This window comes from Drosophila hydei, unplaced genomic scaffold (assembly GCF_003285905.1).
Source record: "Drosophila hydei strain 15085-1641.00,03,60 unplaced genomic scaffold, DhydRS2 tig00008114-arrow-pilon, whole genome shotgun sequence".
Taxonomy (NCBI): domain Eukaryota; kingdom Metazoa; phylum Arthropoda; class Insecta; order Diptera; family Drosophilidae; genus Drosophila; species Drosophila hydei.
The window spans coordinates 10,726,300-10,742,943 of NW_022045827.1; the positions used below are offsets into that span (position 1 = coordinate 10,726,300).

Consider the following 16,644-nt stretch of genomic DNA (forward strand, 5'->3'; position numbering starts at 1 on the left):
GCAGGGACTGCAAATAAGGCTGATAGATAGAAGGCTATAGGCATCTAGGCTGAATGCTGATCAGATATTTAAATGTGAAATTTATTTTTAATATATAATATTCAAATTTTAGAGTTTGATCTATTTATTTAAGGAGCTTTAACATGGCTGACTAAAGCAGCCTCTCCCTTGCCTAGGCCAAAGAGTGACTGGAAAAATTATTAAAAATTACTTCAAGTCTTTGGCAAGGTATTGATGGCTAGCAGAAATAATATATATTTATAATATATATTTATATATATATCGTAAATAATATATATCTCAGTCAAAATATTCTCACTAACTTCAATCTTGAAGTTTCGGTGGCGTTGCCGCTGGCACTTGGCTAATGGCTGGCCTTTCACGCATTCGAGATTCGACTCGCACATCCGTCATCGTGGCACGGGGCAGGTGACGCCCCCAGTTCGGTGTGTTTATGCGCCATTATTAACACGTCATAACTTGGGGCCGACAGTTGCCGAAAAGCTGGCATATTACAGAGCCCGCAACGAGCTCAGACGAGCGCCAAAAGTTGCCATCAATCACGAGGACGGCCACGGCGAGAGTCGAAAGGATAAGCAAATGACGACGAGGCCAGGCCAAGGGGCTGAGCTGTTGCTGTAGCTGGAGTCGTAGGTGCTGGGGTCATGGCGTTTATTTATGCATAACACGGCGTTGGCGCTGCCGCAGTAGTTAGGGGGGGGGGGGGGCGTGGCCATTGCCGCAAAGTGATTTTAAATGGAGGCACAGGCCCTCAAATTTGACGATGCTGTTGTTGATGACGCCCTGCCGCCTGACGTCTGACGTGCGATGCCTGCACGGAACTGGCCCTGCCCCAGAGACTGTTGGCCAACAGGTTGATGGCCATTAAAAAGGCGCGCAAGACAAAAAGTAAAATGCAACGCAAAACTCTTAATTGAATGGAAGAGCCAAAAAAAACCAAAGAAAACTCTTACTGAGTGCAGCATGGACAGTGCTCGACTAGGAAATACCCTGAAACCACTCTGAAGCTCATTAACATCTACTTAGCCACAATTACTTATTCCAGAATATATTTTCAGCGTGTTGTCGAATCTTTGAGTGTTATAAAATAATATAATATACAAAAATAATATAAAATTTAAATTTAGGAGCAATAGAAGTAGAAGTAGTAGGAGTAGAAAAAGTTCGTATATTCATAGACTGCAAATAACTTTAGAGTACGTAAACTTCAAATTTAGTTCTTTGACTCTTCATATGAATATGAATATGAATATGAATATGAACATGAATATGAATATGAATATGAATATGAATATGAATATGAATATGAATATGAATATGTATATGTATATGAATATGAATATGAATATGAATATGAATATGAATATGAATATGAATATGAATATGAATATGAATATGAATATGAATATGAATATGAATATGAATATGAATATGAATATGAATATGAATATGAATATGAATATGAATATGAATATGAATATGAATATGAATATGAATATGAATGTGAATATGAATATGAATATGAATATGAATATGAATATGAACATGAATATGAATATGAATATGAACATGAATATGAACATGAATATGAATATGAATATGAATATGAATATGAATATGAATATGAATATGAACATGAATAACCAATTATTCTTAAGCAGTATTGACAGTCAACCATCTCTCTCTCTCTCTCTCTCTCTCTCTCTCTCTCTCTCTCTTTCTTGTTCACTCTTTGATAAAAGATTTATAGATTAAGCAATAGACAAATTCCTTTTCATTTCATTTCATTAATAATAGATACACTCAATTATATAAGCTTTTCCGTATATGTATATCTATATATCTATTGCATACTTAAACAGAGGCTGAACAATTTGTCGCTTGATTTATGAGGCAGGTTCTTAATGCCATCTGAAGATCGAAACCGACTGGAGACGCACCCAAAAAGCCAACTGAAGTTCCAGTCAAAGCAGGCTCAAATCTTTATGTGTGTGTATAATCATATTTTATGGGGTGGGGCGGCAGCAAAGGGGGCGTGTCTATCAAAATATTTTAATCGTGGTCTTAAGCCATTGATGCGGCCGTCAAGCCGAGATTTATGAACATAATAATTACAAAAAATTTACTAATTGATTTATTGTCGAATGTATAAACACCTTTTGCTTAATTTATGCTGCTGCTGTTGTTGTATTAAATACCGGTTAGGCGAAGAGGCCTGGCCAAAAAAACTAAGAAGAAGAAGAAGAAGAGGAATTTATGCATTAAGCCAAGGAGGAGCCAAGCAGCAACCTGTGAGCCAAAGCAATCAGCCGAGCGACGTTTCGCGTATGGGCAATGGGCGCACATTTCGATGATGTACGACGAATGTCCTGGCACACACACACTGGCACACACACACTGGCAAACCGTTCATTATAAAGGAGTCAGGTCGTCAGGTGAGCAGCGTTGGCAACGGCCAACCAAGACCCCAGGCAAGAAGACGCAAATTAATTATTAATCAACGAAACGCAGACGCAGCGCTGCAGCAGACGGGGGAGAGCTGAAAGCTGAAGTTGAAGGAGGATCGGCTAAGCGATCAAGCCGCGACCGAGGAGTGATTTATGCCCAGGCAACCGCCAAAGCTAACGAATCGCACATTCTGACGCTGTGCCAAGATGGACGACGCTGCCAACTGACGAGGGCCTCATGCAATGCAATCAAGCCGAAGCCAACACTCAGCCAACATTCAGCCAACACTCAGGCGCAGCAGCAGCTCAAATGCACTGCAACAAATTTGTGTGCAATTGCTATCGAAAGAGACTTCAAGGGGAGGCAGCTGCAGCTTTACTGCTTCTGGCTAACGCAAAGTGACAGAGTAGAATATTTTGGCTCAAGCATGTCTTTAAATGTAGCCTCTCTATGTAATTCTCATTAACTCAAGGAACTGAACTCGTGAGTTCCCTTATTAACATATTGTGGTGCATATACAAAAACCTTTACATTTGCCTTTCAATCATTTTCTTTCTGCCTCTCATTGTATTCATTATTTCATTCTCTCTCTCTAAGCCTCTCTGCATATCTCTTTCTATTTCTCTTTCTCACTCAGTCTCTATCGCTGAGAGGGAAATACATGCATCCCGCCCACTTTCTTTCCTTTTATGCCCTATTCACGTGTGCTCCATCTCTTTCCATTATTCCCTTTCTCGATCTTTCCCTCTCTATACGTTCCTAGCTCTCGCTCTCTCTGTCTCCCTTGCCCTCTGTCTCTCTTTTTTTCTCTCTTTCTTTCTATATACTTATCTGTCGCTCTCTTTCTTTCTTCTTATATATCACACTATCATTCCATCACGATTTCTCTGTACATTTTATTCATACCCCTCTCTCTCTCTCGATCTCCCTTTACCTCTCTCTCTCTCTGTCTTCCAGTACCTCTCTCTCTATTTATTTTCCTCTCTCTCTCTCTCTCTCTCTCTCTCTTTTTATCTCTCTTTCTGCCATTCGATCTTTCTCCCTCTCACAATTTCTTTCTCTCTCTCTCTCTCTCTCTATCTCTCTCTCTCTACCTCACTCTCTCTCTCTCTCTATCTATCTCTCTCCTTTTCTACTTATATATATCTCTATCTTTCCATTACTCTCTACTCGTTATCTTTCTCTCTCCCCTCAGCTTCCTCAACAGATCCTCTCATTAATAGACATCAAATGTTAGTTTCTTTCTCTTTCATACACAGTAATTTCTCTCAGTGTAACAGCGATTGCGCATGTTGAGCTGTTGCTGGCTCCGCTGCACATCTTGAAGGCACAACTGCAGGTTCCCTCCCCTATCAGTCAGGCCACGGTACGTCACTCAGTCAGCGAATGCTGTGAGCTCTGTGCTCTGTGCACATGCAACGGCTTGAGCTGGCTTGGCCATGGCCTCGCCTCCTTGTGCCCAGGATCAGCATGCAATGGGCATGCATGTGGCTGCTTTGGTCAGCCTTGCCCCTTGGCCGTTGCCCCGTGCCACGGGCTGCCACAGAATTGAGAATTGCGAATCAGAAATGCCAGAATTGAAATCGCATTTTAAATCATTCCGCGCTGCGCCGTCTGCTCGGCTCGGCTCGGCCCGGCCCGGCCCGACGCACATGATTCACAGTCACAATCGCCTCAAATCTCGAATAACAAATCGCATAATTACGGGGCAAACGGCTGTCCAGCTCCAGCTCCAACTTCAGCTCCAGCTCCAGCTCCATCTTGCCATCCAGCCCGAAGCTGGGCGAACGCTGCGCGATGGCGCAGATATGAAATATTTTAGCTAAATGGCAGCCAAAGAGAATAAAAATGTGGGATTGAAGCGTATAAATCAACGCCGCGCCGCGGCCAGGCCGAGCTCACTCAGCCAAGCGGGCAGATTCACTTGGCCAGGCCCGGCTCTCCCGGCTCCGTCTTGGCCAGAAGCCTCCACTCTTCACTCAGAGTCGCTGGAGCGGAGCGGCTTCATTAATATGTATGCGAATCTGTGGCATAAAATCAACCCGAGGCGATAAATTGAAACGATTTCGCAGTGAACACGCAATTAGTTCTAGTCCCATATGAAACAAGCTCAACAAATAAAAACATAAAAAACAAAGATGAAATTTTACATCAAATCGCAGTGGAGACATTTGAGAAATCGTCTTGGAGCTATGCAAAGTGCCTTCTCCTCCTCCTCCTACTCTTCTTCTTCTTCTGCTGCAGCTAATGACTCAAGATGTTTCCTCTTAAGGCCTTTTATTGGTATAATTATCGTTGATATTCGATTTGATTTACCTGTTTGAACAAATGTGGCTTTTATGACTCCAATTGGACACCCACTCTAACTTCCAATTAGCTTGGAGTAGTTATTAAATAAAAACAAGTTTGAACGACTGCTTAAACGACTGCCTTAGAACTCTGTTCTTAATTTCATAAACTAATTTAAAAAGCAATTTGAATCTTTCATATTGCATTAATTTTCTTTCTTTTATAAATTTCTTATTTTTAATCCAATTTAAATCAAATCAGACCAACTTTAATATCAAATTAGAACTTTAGTCAAACATTATTTTGATATTTTGTCTAGTTTCATTAAGCCAAGACACTTATAAGCTTACAGTATTCAGCATTATATTTTTAAAAGGTACACATATATATTTCTTATTAATCAACAAATTATATTATTTATATTTAGAGAAACTACAGCGAATTGTATTTCGAGTTGAGTACCTTCGATTTTGCACTCAAATCAGTTTGCAATTACACTCAAATGCGCGCTCGCAACACTATCGAATTCGATTTCGACAGTAAGCAACTCAAATGCTCTCATACGCTCAGAGCGCATTCGATTTCGACCACGTACCGCTCTCACCAGTTACGCTCTCTCTTGTTCGAAATTCGAACGCTGCCAGCTGTTGAGTGTGAAATGACGCGCGTTGACGGAAAGTGTGCTGTGCACAAGTAAAGTGAATTTCAACTAAAAAAAATAAAGCTAACAAATGTAAGCGGAAGTTTAATTGAAATAAGTAATTAATAAGTCATTAGTGTGTTTAATAAGTGTTAATAAAAATAATATGATCAGTGACAACTCAAAGAACAATCGTCAGGCTTGAATCCGATAAATACCACATTGCGGTAAGTGGCATTGCGAACTATGCCAACGATGGAACAGCTTCAGTTTTGTCGTTGCAATACCTGTTATATACTAATATGTAGTATAGATACTCCTATATATTTATTGAAAATTATTACTTTTCATTTGCTCAAATTTGCACGCTTGTTGCAATTTTGGCGTCTTCGAAAAAATGCCACTCACAAACAGCTGATTTATGTGTTCGACTCTCATTTCGACATTTGTGTAGCACAGGCCGCTCAGAGAGTTGCTCTGGCCGTTGTTGAGTGAATTTTTATTCGAAATCGAATTTCGAGCTGTTTGCCTCTTGAGTTTAAATTAAATGCCGTTAAAAATAAATTTAATTTGCCGATTTTAAATAAAGTTTAAATACTTTGAAAAAGGAAAAAATTAATTACATTTTCTTTAAATTTAATTATTATATTATTAATTGTTTTTCATTTCAATAATTTTTTTAATAACAAAATTCTATACATTGATAAAAATATTTAATCACCAATTGAAAGTTTTACCCACCTAATGTACCGATATATTTTATTGTGCTTCATCATTTCCACTTTACCAAGCAGCAACATCAAAAAACTTGTTTTGCCGTTTTTTCTCTCATATTTTCATTGCTTCCCTCTTCGCTAGGGCGGAGCAGCATTTGTGTGTTTAGAAGTGTTCGACTCTTTCAGCATGCGCTGCTCAGCTATCTCGCTCGCTCGCTCGCTCAAACGCGCGCAACATCCATTCATCCGCCTGTCAATCAATCACCTGTCAACTTGGCCACGCTCACTGGTCCACACAAGCACGCACTAATACAAACACAAGCGCAACTCGTGTAGCGCGCAGAGCAATGGCAGTTCGAAATTCGGATAAAAGCAACCATCGCTAAAAACCCATTCGTATTGGAATTTCGTATAATTTTTTCGCTTGCTCTTTGTGTTCTTTTCGCCTTTAATTGAGTGATTTTTTAATACCCTGTAGACAATTAGGTATAGAGTTGAATCTGTGATATGATTTGAATTGAATATTTTTATTTTTTGTATATATTCAATAAGAATTTACAATTCCTTTATTTATTATTAGTTATATGTACTATAAATACATATATATATCAAATATATATGTGTAAATGGCTTAGTATTGCTATCTTCTTCAACTGCATTAAATAATTCCCATACAAATTTTTTATTTTAAGATTTACATATAAAATAGAAAAATTATATAAATTTTTAATTTTTTTTTTCAGTTTTTCAACATTTTTATTACTATTTAAAGTTATTTTAATATTGACCTCTTGAAAATCAGAATATATATATGTATATTTATGGATACGCCATCATAACAAACGATAAAAATGAATGGGAAATGGGATTTGAATTTGTGGATATGAAGGACATTTTACCGTTAGGCCCAAATCTCATTTGAGCAATTTTGCAATTTTAATCAGCTTTATCTTTATGTGACTGGGTCGGGGAGTGAGTGGGTCCCATACCAGATGGTTGTTGTTGCTGCTGCTGCTGCTGCTGTTGCTGTCATAAATCTATCAAGTTTAATGGCCGCCTCAGCGCTGCACATAATTTTATGTATTTTATGCTGCAAATGGTAGCCGAAAAGCGCACAAATCAGCAGCAACAACCCCCGATCCAGCCCACCCAAACCACCCGCACAGCAGCTCAGCAGTTCAGTCCATCCAACCACCCACCCAGCCGCTCACTGAGCGCACGAATTTCACGCACATCTCAGAAGACTCACAAATTTCATAAAGTGGCAATTCAATCAATCAATTCTGACAGCAGCCAACCCCCGGCTGTGGGGCTGGGCTGTCGAGTGCACCCTGGACGTGGGTTAAGCGTCTAGCCTGGCCATTTTACCGTTATGCTCACGTACACAATCACACAACTCAGCTGAAAAAAGGGGGGTGGGGTGGGATGGTGTTTTGCTGCAGAAACAAAGCAAAATTATGCATAAATTTTCTTGACCCTCAAACCCAACCGAAAAGGCAACTTTTGTCTTCAAGCGCTGCTTCACTCACTCATTCATTCATTCAGTCATTCGGTCAGTCAGCCATTTGGGAGTTTAAATATTTTTTAATTGCACCTTGTGGCACTCGACCTGGAAGCAGCAAGAGGGGCAGCAGCAGCAGCAGATATCCATTAACCTGGCCAAGAAACCCAACAGCAAAACAAAACAAAAAATTGCCAACCCTCTCTTTACCCTTCGCTGGTTATCGCAGTTTTTGCTTTGCTGTTATTATCCTTATTTATTTGTGTTTCGCTTCTGTTTCGTGCAGGAAGGTTTTTCCCATAAATTTCCAAAAAAACATTTGGACAAAGGCGCTGAAATAGGAACAGCTGCAGAAGGGGTTTTTGGAGCGGTTTGCCAAGACAGAGATGGGAGCCATCAAATGCTTTAGTTAATGCTGGAATATTAGAGATTGTTTTCTATATACAAATTAGATAGAATTACCCGGCGTTGCACGGTTAACTTGGCAGTGCAGAAAGAGTGAAGTGATTCAAACTGTTCAATCGTTTATAAAATGTTTATTCCTATTCACATTTGATAGAAAACCCAAGCAAATTTTCATCGATAGCCATTTGGGTATCTAAAAAGGACTTTAAATTGTTAATATTCTTTATTATTAAGTTTTATTTATTTATGTATGGCGCCAGTGTAGCCCACCGTAAATTAGATGTGGTTTATGATTTTTATTTATTTTTGCAAAGTTTTGAAAGTGTGCAAATAATCAAAAACGAAGAATCAACTAACTTTGACTCGATATGATAATCTGCCTTTGCCTTGCCTATATGCTATAGACGGACAAGAAGCTCGAATGGACTTTCTGATATCCTGACCCATTTTTTATAGCATCTCTAACCTGACATAACTTTTAATTCAAGATGAGCACTTAAACTGAAATATAAACTTTCTGAATTGATCCAGACTTTAATCCCGCTTGATGCTATTATAGTATATAAGTATTATATATATTTTATATTTCTATCATCTATATTTATACCATGATATATATATTTAGTATATTTATATGTTTATAATATTTTATCTATTACAAATTAAATTTTATATTTATTTATATAACACATATATATTTTACATACTCATTTGAAGGAACTTCACAAAAATTCTTAGTTTTTCCTCTTGGAACTCATTTGATTGAGCGCTTGAAACGTTTATAAACTTTTTGACAGACAGGAAAAGTTGGCTAAAACTGCTAAGCGTCCTGTCAAAGGAGCCCATTGAACAGAAAATCAATAGTTTTAAGCCAGCGAATTGGCGGTGGCTGAGCCTGAAGCAGGTGTAGCTGACAAGAGGTAGGAGCTGTTGCTGCTGTTGCAAGGACAAGAAGCATTTCATGGCCCGGCTATCCAATTTGCTAGCGAAAACGGAGGCTTATTAAAATAGATTGTGGGAATTAAGCTGCAAAGTAAATGAACACGGGAAATGAGTTGAATGTGGGTGGAGGGCGGTGGGTGGCCTTGGAGATTGGGCAGTTTGGGGATTGGTAGTTGAGGCAATTACGAAATGATTGAATGGTAATTTCAGCAGAAAACTTTGCGCCGCCCTTTTGTTTTGCGAGGGGGTGGGGATGGGGGCTGGTTGGAGGCGAACAGTTTATGCCAGGCATAAATTCCCATTATTTATGGGGCCGTAACTGTTTGTGATATTTTATTTCGCGCAAGGATAGCAAGGATAATTTGCGCCCAACTTAACAAAGAAAAAGCGTCGTGAATGTTTGGAATTAATTGCCCAATCCGCTCGCCAGGATTCGCTCCCTTCCCTCCCCTGCCCGCCGGTTCCCTCGCGCTGCTCCTCCGCCACCAAATGTTCGAAATGGAAATCACAAACAGAAAAAAATTGTTTTAATTAATAAATTGAATGTGTGCGAAAATTGAAAGGATTTTTGCCGGTTGGCTCAGGCACCTCATTTGCCACAAGGCTGAGTTGTTGCTCTGATTATTGTTGTTGTTGTTTGTATTGTTGAGGCATTCATCTTGGGCTCTCATTTGCAGGCGACGCTCATTTTGTATGCAAATGATTTATGCCAAAAAGAGCTTGGCAGCGAGCAAAACTGGATTAGATTGTGCCAGTCGAGCCGAGCGAGTCATTCCCTATGTAAAGAGCCCAAACCCCAAAGGCCGAACACCTCCAAGACCGCCCGAGCACCCCGAAACATACTGTAAATGAGCGGCCCTTGCCTGAAACTTTGGACTCCCCTACGATATTTGCCAGGATTCGCGAGTGTCTAGGCGTAGGACACGGGACAGATAGGGGGCGGGGCTTGTGTACGGCCTTTGTGAGGCTTTTTAAAATATTTACTTAACATCCTATTATCCCTGCAACGCAATGAGACGCGGACGAGCGACCCTCGCTTGTATCAACATTAAAACGATAAACTTGCCAGAGACCAGCGTCGGCAAGAAAAAAATGCTAAGGACGAAGGACACGTCTTGTCTGTCACACCAAAATGTCACCGCGGGGTGAAATACTGGCAGGACAAAAATGCAAACAACAAATAAAAATAAAACAACAACAAGAGCCAGAAACGAAAAACAAAGACAACATATTTCATATTTGTAAAGCAGCTTGACTAAAAATATACCCTGTAATTCGAGAATATCTAATATGTAATGATATATTATGAAATAATATCAGAAATGCTTGGAAGTATAAGAAAATAATGATTTTTGGAAATACATATTATTCATCTCATAAAGAAATAAAAATGAAAATCAATAAATATTTGAATAACTAAATACATTTTTAATAGTGCAAACACTTCACACAATACTTTTACAGAGTATAAACAACAACATAAAAAGAAAGGAAAAATCCCCAAAACAAAATGTGAAACAAAAGCGCGTGTAAGCGACACTGAAGTCGAGCTGCGTAAGTGTTGAGTGCAAGCAGGACAACAATAATGAGAGCAAGTGGGCCACATAGAGCACAGGCTGGTGGGAGAGGGACACGCGCTCCAAGCACAAACAAACGGAACAAGCGACGCGCAAAGAGTGCGCGAGCAGCAGCTACAGAAGAGTGAGTAAGAGAGAGCGAGAGGGCAAATATGCCAAGCGTGTGAGTGATTTATGGCGCTGCGAGTGACGAGGACGAACCAGAATTCTTCAGGATAATGCCGACATAACGAGATTGTTTTATGTACACATTTTCTCCTTGTTTCGTCCGACTGCTCATTGTTGCTGTTGTTGCTCGGTTCTGAGGATAGCGCAGGACTGGAAACCGCTGTGTGTACATATAATGACACTTTTCGCTGCAAATGGGGGCGAGATATGCGGGCACACAAACACACTCACACACACACACTGACATGGAATGGGAGTTGTAGTGTGAATTTGTATCGGTTATCTGCTTATGCATGTAATATCCATCTGGATGTGTGTGGGTGTGCCTGTTTATGTGTGTGTGTGTGTGTGTGTGTATGTATGTGTGTGTGCGTGTGTGTATTTGCGCCTGTGCTTATGCCCAGAGGACCTTCAATCAAAGCCGTAATCCTTATTCAGTGCGTTAATGAGCTTCACATTAATTTGTCACACAAAATGGCGCACCTGGCATTTCCGTTCGCTCTCGCTCTCACTCTGTTGGCTTTGGCATGACATTCGTTGAAGGTCCTTGAAATGATTTGCTTTGTTTAAGAACTTGATACAACCAAATAGTAACAGTTCTATTTTCCTTTGTAAAATAATTCATTTTAGCTTAAAATTTGATAGGGAGGAAAATATATGACATGTATACATGTTTTATCCCAGATTGAGTTGAAGAATTAAATAGGTTTCATATAGAAGATCATTATATATATTTTTTCAGCAGATTGTTATATATTTTCCCTATTCGAGGCACTGCCAATGTCATTCGACCATGGTAGAACAACAAGCCCTAATCATCGTTATTCTCTATTATCTGGTTTCTATATAGTATTAAGATACCCTCACATTTAAGCCATTGACTATTTAACTATTTAAGTATAACTAACTTATCAAAAGATCAAGTTCCATAGGGTAATCATCATGTAATCCAAATAGGATCAAAGGACCTTTGCCATTTAATTGAAAATTTCATTTGCTAAGTGCACAATTTACGATTGCCTTTTGCAATTATAAGCAAAGAGAGAGAGAGAGAGAGAAAGTATGAGAGAGGGCGGAGAGTGCCGAGAGATTCATGAGATTCCTTTGCGCTGTGCCGGGTCCTGAGTGTGTGATATATTTATTCTTCATAATTTCTAATTCCGGCTAAAAATAATTCTAAACATTAAGTAGAAATTATTTGAAAAACTTTCTCCAAAAATTTATAACTATACGGCTCAACAATGCCCAGCTCCAAGGAGCCAACCCCCGCCTCTGGGGTGGCAACAACAACACCCTATCCAGACTGACGTCGATACAAACAAATTCTCATTAATGGCGCACAAAGTCTGCAGTCGGGAGTTGCCCGGAATGGGACCCAAAGCGATTTTGCGAGCATGTAAATGAGTCCGCGCTTGGGTTACGACTGGGTGGTTGGATGGTTGGGGGTGGTTGAATGGCTGGGGCTGGGGGGTGGCTCTGCCAGTGGCACAAAATATGATTTTGACAGAAAACAACAAAACAAAATCCATAATTCAGGATAAAACATAATTCCACACAGCAGCAGCAGCTACAGCAGCCCACACAGATGCACAAGAAAAAGGAGCAGCCAGGACGAAAAAAAGAAGAAAACAACATGACTAACGGTACAACGGTTGGCAAATGAGCGAGCGGGAAGCAGTTACAGTTATTTATTAAATCCCTTTACGCATTTTCATAATAATTTCACAAAATATTTTAAACGAGTGCGCAAAGGCACAGCCCGCAGGACGAAGGACGACAGCGACGCGACGCCTGCCATCGTGTGATTCATGTCAGAGCGGGCACCATACATCCTCCAGTGTGTGTGTACGAGCGTGTGTGTGTGTGTGTGTTTGATTAAACATTTACAGCAAACAAAACTCATCATAAACAGGACAAAGGCGCGTGAATTTAATCCCTTTTGGCACAGAACTCATAATTTCTCAGCGAAAACTCCAAAATAGACAACAACAAAAAAATAAGATATAGTACACGAAATGAAACAAATTAAAATCATTTGTTTAGCTTGCGCCATAGTTGACTTGGGAATGTTCTGCCATAGAGAGTTGACTATATTTTGGGCAGATAAAAAAATTAAAACAGATCAAAAACATTTAACATTTTATTAATTTGATGAAATTCTGTAAGAAAACATATGAATATAATTTTCTCAATTTTTTGGCAAGCAGAAATAATATTATTATTGTTCATTAGTAAATTTCTTAAGAGAAAAAGTAGAAGAATTTGAGTGAAAAAATAACAATTCCTAAGAAAAAAAATTGGAAAAAATTTAAAATAAATAATAGAAAAAGTGAACAATATAAAAATAATTTTCTTATATTATACTTATATAAATATATACATAATAGACATATATATATAAATTATATATGTTTATAAATTTTAAAAATTCGTATTACGATTTACAAAACTCTAAAAGTGGCATTCGCAGTGTGGATATCGAATAGCTCATTCAATCAAGTGTATTACAGAGTAGAGAGGGAAGGAGAGTGAGAGTGAGATAGGGAGAGAGTGAGAGAGCTATACTCTGAGAAGGTGGAGTGAAAATGAAAATGACAGCACGAAAAATAATTCTAATCTCCTCATGAATATTCCTTTTACATTTTCATTTTGCAAAGAGCGCCAGCCAGCGTAAAGCATCAACAAAAAAGGACAACAGACGCGATGAGGCGTAGAGCCATGGGGCTGGGTCTAGGTCGGGGAGGGGGTAGATGCTTAAGCGTAAGCTAAAGAAATACGACGGCGTCATGGAGGCAGGCAGCCAGCCAGCCAGCCAGCCAGCCCATTCGGCTAAGTACTACAATGGAACTTTGGCAAATGGCTAAAACCAAGCGCCTCCCTGCCTGCCTCTACCTCTCGGGCCTCAGCGCAGTTTTTCGTTATTTTATTTTATTTGCGCTTTGGCCGTCGCCTCGTCCTGATGGGCACTAGTCGTTCAAGTGTTGCCGCGTCGCCAGGCTCGTCCTCGTCGTCAACGTGGCTTCGGCTGCCACTTCCATTGCCGTCGAAATTATAAACTTGGCTGCTAAAGAAGGTTAAGTGATAAATTAACGCCGCTGCCCGCTTGGCCCCGTTGGCCGGCGCTCGGAGCGGCGAGCAAAATGTGAATGCTTTATGCACGACTGGACCTTTTAGTTTATTGTTATTTTCAAGCGGCAGCAAGGCGCGCTCATTTGGCCAACTGCTGCAGCAGCATTCGAATAATTACGAAATGTCCAGAATGCTCAGCCGGAGTACTTTGATATACCCGCTGGCCAATCGAGCCGCAACCCCTGACATCTTCTCCTGTCTATGGGGGCTTAACGAAAGCTTTAGCCACACTTTTCTTCACTCTCTCGAGACATTATTCATGGATTAGCGAGCATCCTTAAGCTGCTCTTATGGTTAGTGTGCCATAAATATGCTAGAAAAACTGTTTATCTCTCTCTCTATTGTCTTTTGCATCAAATTTTCAAACACTTCAGACTATGCGAGGTGTGTTACGAGAATAATAAATAATTTGTTTCTTTTTATTTATAAATATCTAATTTGTTCTTTGGCCTTTCCCCAACGTAGCACTTCACCAAATCATCTACTTTGTTGCCAGCTTTGGCTCTCAAGACGGCCCGGGCTGGGGTTTACAATGGTTGCTGCATCATTACTCCATTGCTTTTAGCTTGTAACAGATTCTTTGCTCAATTACAAAGACAAGCTAAAGCTTGTCCTAGCAAAGCAGCTGTCAAAAGTTAGCTGAGCATTCACAGTGGTCAAACTTGTCAAACATAACGCCATAAAAACTAGAATATAAATGTACGTCATCAGCAGAAATTTAATTTTTAAGATACTTTTTGAACAGACCTCGTATAGTAGTACAATATGCTGTAGACTTGGGATGAATTAGATAAGTTTCATATGTTGAGCTTCATAACAACATTTTGTAGCCATATAGAAATATGATAATCATAAGATATACTAATATATATAGAAAATATAGGAATATATATAATTGTATAATATGTATAAGGCATATATTTAAGTTGTTCGTACTTAGCCGAATAAAAAATTTAAGATATTTTAAGCTGTTTCCATTGATTACATGAACAAACAGAATTTAATTTTTAGCTTAAATATAAATCTAATTTCTACAAACTCAATTATTGTTTAGTAGCTTTAGCTTGGGCTTTATTAAAAAATGCCCATTTTGAGTTTCGTAAAACCTTTGCAAATGTTTTGAACACACATTTAGCAAATTTCTATAGTCCTGGCGCTCAGCTAGGAAACTCACTTAAGCTGCAGTCTATCATGCACGTAATGAGGCAGCTACTAGCTTAATCATCTCGGCAGCCATTTAGGTATTTCCTGCGGCATTATTAGACAATCTTCAGTCATGTTGCCAATAGAGAGCGCAGCGTGTACGGCTTCAGCAACGCCTGCCACATCATCATATGCTACTGCTACAGGACGAGAGCGATGTGAATGTGAATGTGAATGCGAATGCGAATGCGAGGATGCGCCAGCCTAATCTGATGATTTATAGAAATTTTGGGTCGCCATATAGTCGCATTAATTACGCCTCATAATAAGTGATTTATGCGAGCTCAGCCCTGCTCTGCTCTGCTCTGGTTGCTCTGGTTGCTCTGGTTGCTGGATGCTGGAGCTGCTGCAAACTCATTGAGAGTGAAGCCAGCACTCTCGCTCAGGCACATCCACATCCTGCGCCTTGATAACAACTGATTGCTGTGCTGCGCCTGCGGCCAGAAAATCACATTAACACAAATGCTATAATTATGCTTTTTATGATGGCATCCAGTCAGTGTCAGTGTCAGAGTCACTCGACAGACGCCAGTCGCCAGTTGAGAGTGTAAAGAAGAGAGTAAATGCCAGACATGCGCCTGATAATGTGACACTTTTTATGCCCATACCCTTTACAGAGGTTAGTCGACTTTGGTAAGGGTTGTAGTATTATATATATATATATATATTATATATATATATATACAATCAATATAACATTAAAGTATCTAAGAGTAAGTAGAGGCTAGCAAATTATTTTATTATAAATCAAACATTTTATATTGCTAAAGATAATAGTTGTGAATGATACCAGATATAATATTTGTATCTTTATATATGGAAAATTGGAAAAACTATCTATAACTGTGGGAAATACCCAGAGCAAGATTTGAGCTCTCTCAAAATAGTTTCATAATCATAAAGTCCGCTCTGCTTGGCAATTCAAACAATATTCCATTTATAGACAAATTTAACTAATCTTTCAATGTGAATAAGTATTATGCAGTCGGTTACACCTGACTACAACATATTTACTTGTTCAAATAACATATTAATATATTTATATTTATAACAAAGTTTTATTTTGTAAAGGTTTTAAACGTGATTCTATAAAGAATATTTGTTAAATTTTGCTTTATGTGAAAACTCTGAAACATTTTGTTAGGAATGTTTTGCTGAATACAATTTAAAGCAGATTACCTGTCTCATTGAATTTGACTATCGAAAATATGTTTATTCTTTACATTAAGTATGTTCAAATGGGTTCAAAACTTGCTGCGACTCTTCTATGAACTGCAGTAGTAAGGCAGAATCCTTAAAGAAAGAATTAATTAAAATTCGAATTAAGTTAAGTGTATCAAGAGATTACTGCATAACTAGAACGATCTAAATTTCATAAAGATTTCAAATACATAGTTGTTTTAACATATATCCTTAGAGGGTATACAATCTTCGGCCTATATCAAGTTTCCTTTTGCTTTTTGTTAACTGCCGACAAAGCAGGCACTCCCTGAGTCGTGACATCTGCAACTGGCCTTATCAGTGCACACACACACACTCACACACACACTCGCACATAAGCAGGGTGTGTTTCATGAATATAAGTTTTATGCATTTTTAATTCCC

At 39.1% G+C, this 16,644-nt stretch overlaps 1 protein-coding gene across 1 annotated transcript in view; it reads left to right on the plus strand.

The window, feature by feature from the left end:
• Window positions 1–5,462: 5,462 nt before the first annotated feature.
• The window catches only part of LOC111603772 (zinc finger protein 814), a 40,434-nt gene continuing 29,252 nt past the window's right edge, over window positions 5,463–16,644 (plus strand). The window contains exon 1 of the mRNA XM_023321507.2: window positions 5,463–5,625. The gene's annotated coding sequence lies outside the window, so the exon portion shown is untranslated. The remainder of the gene's footprint in view (window positions 5,626–16,644) is intronic.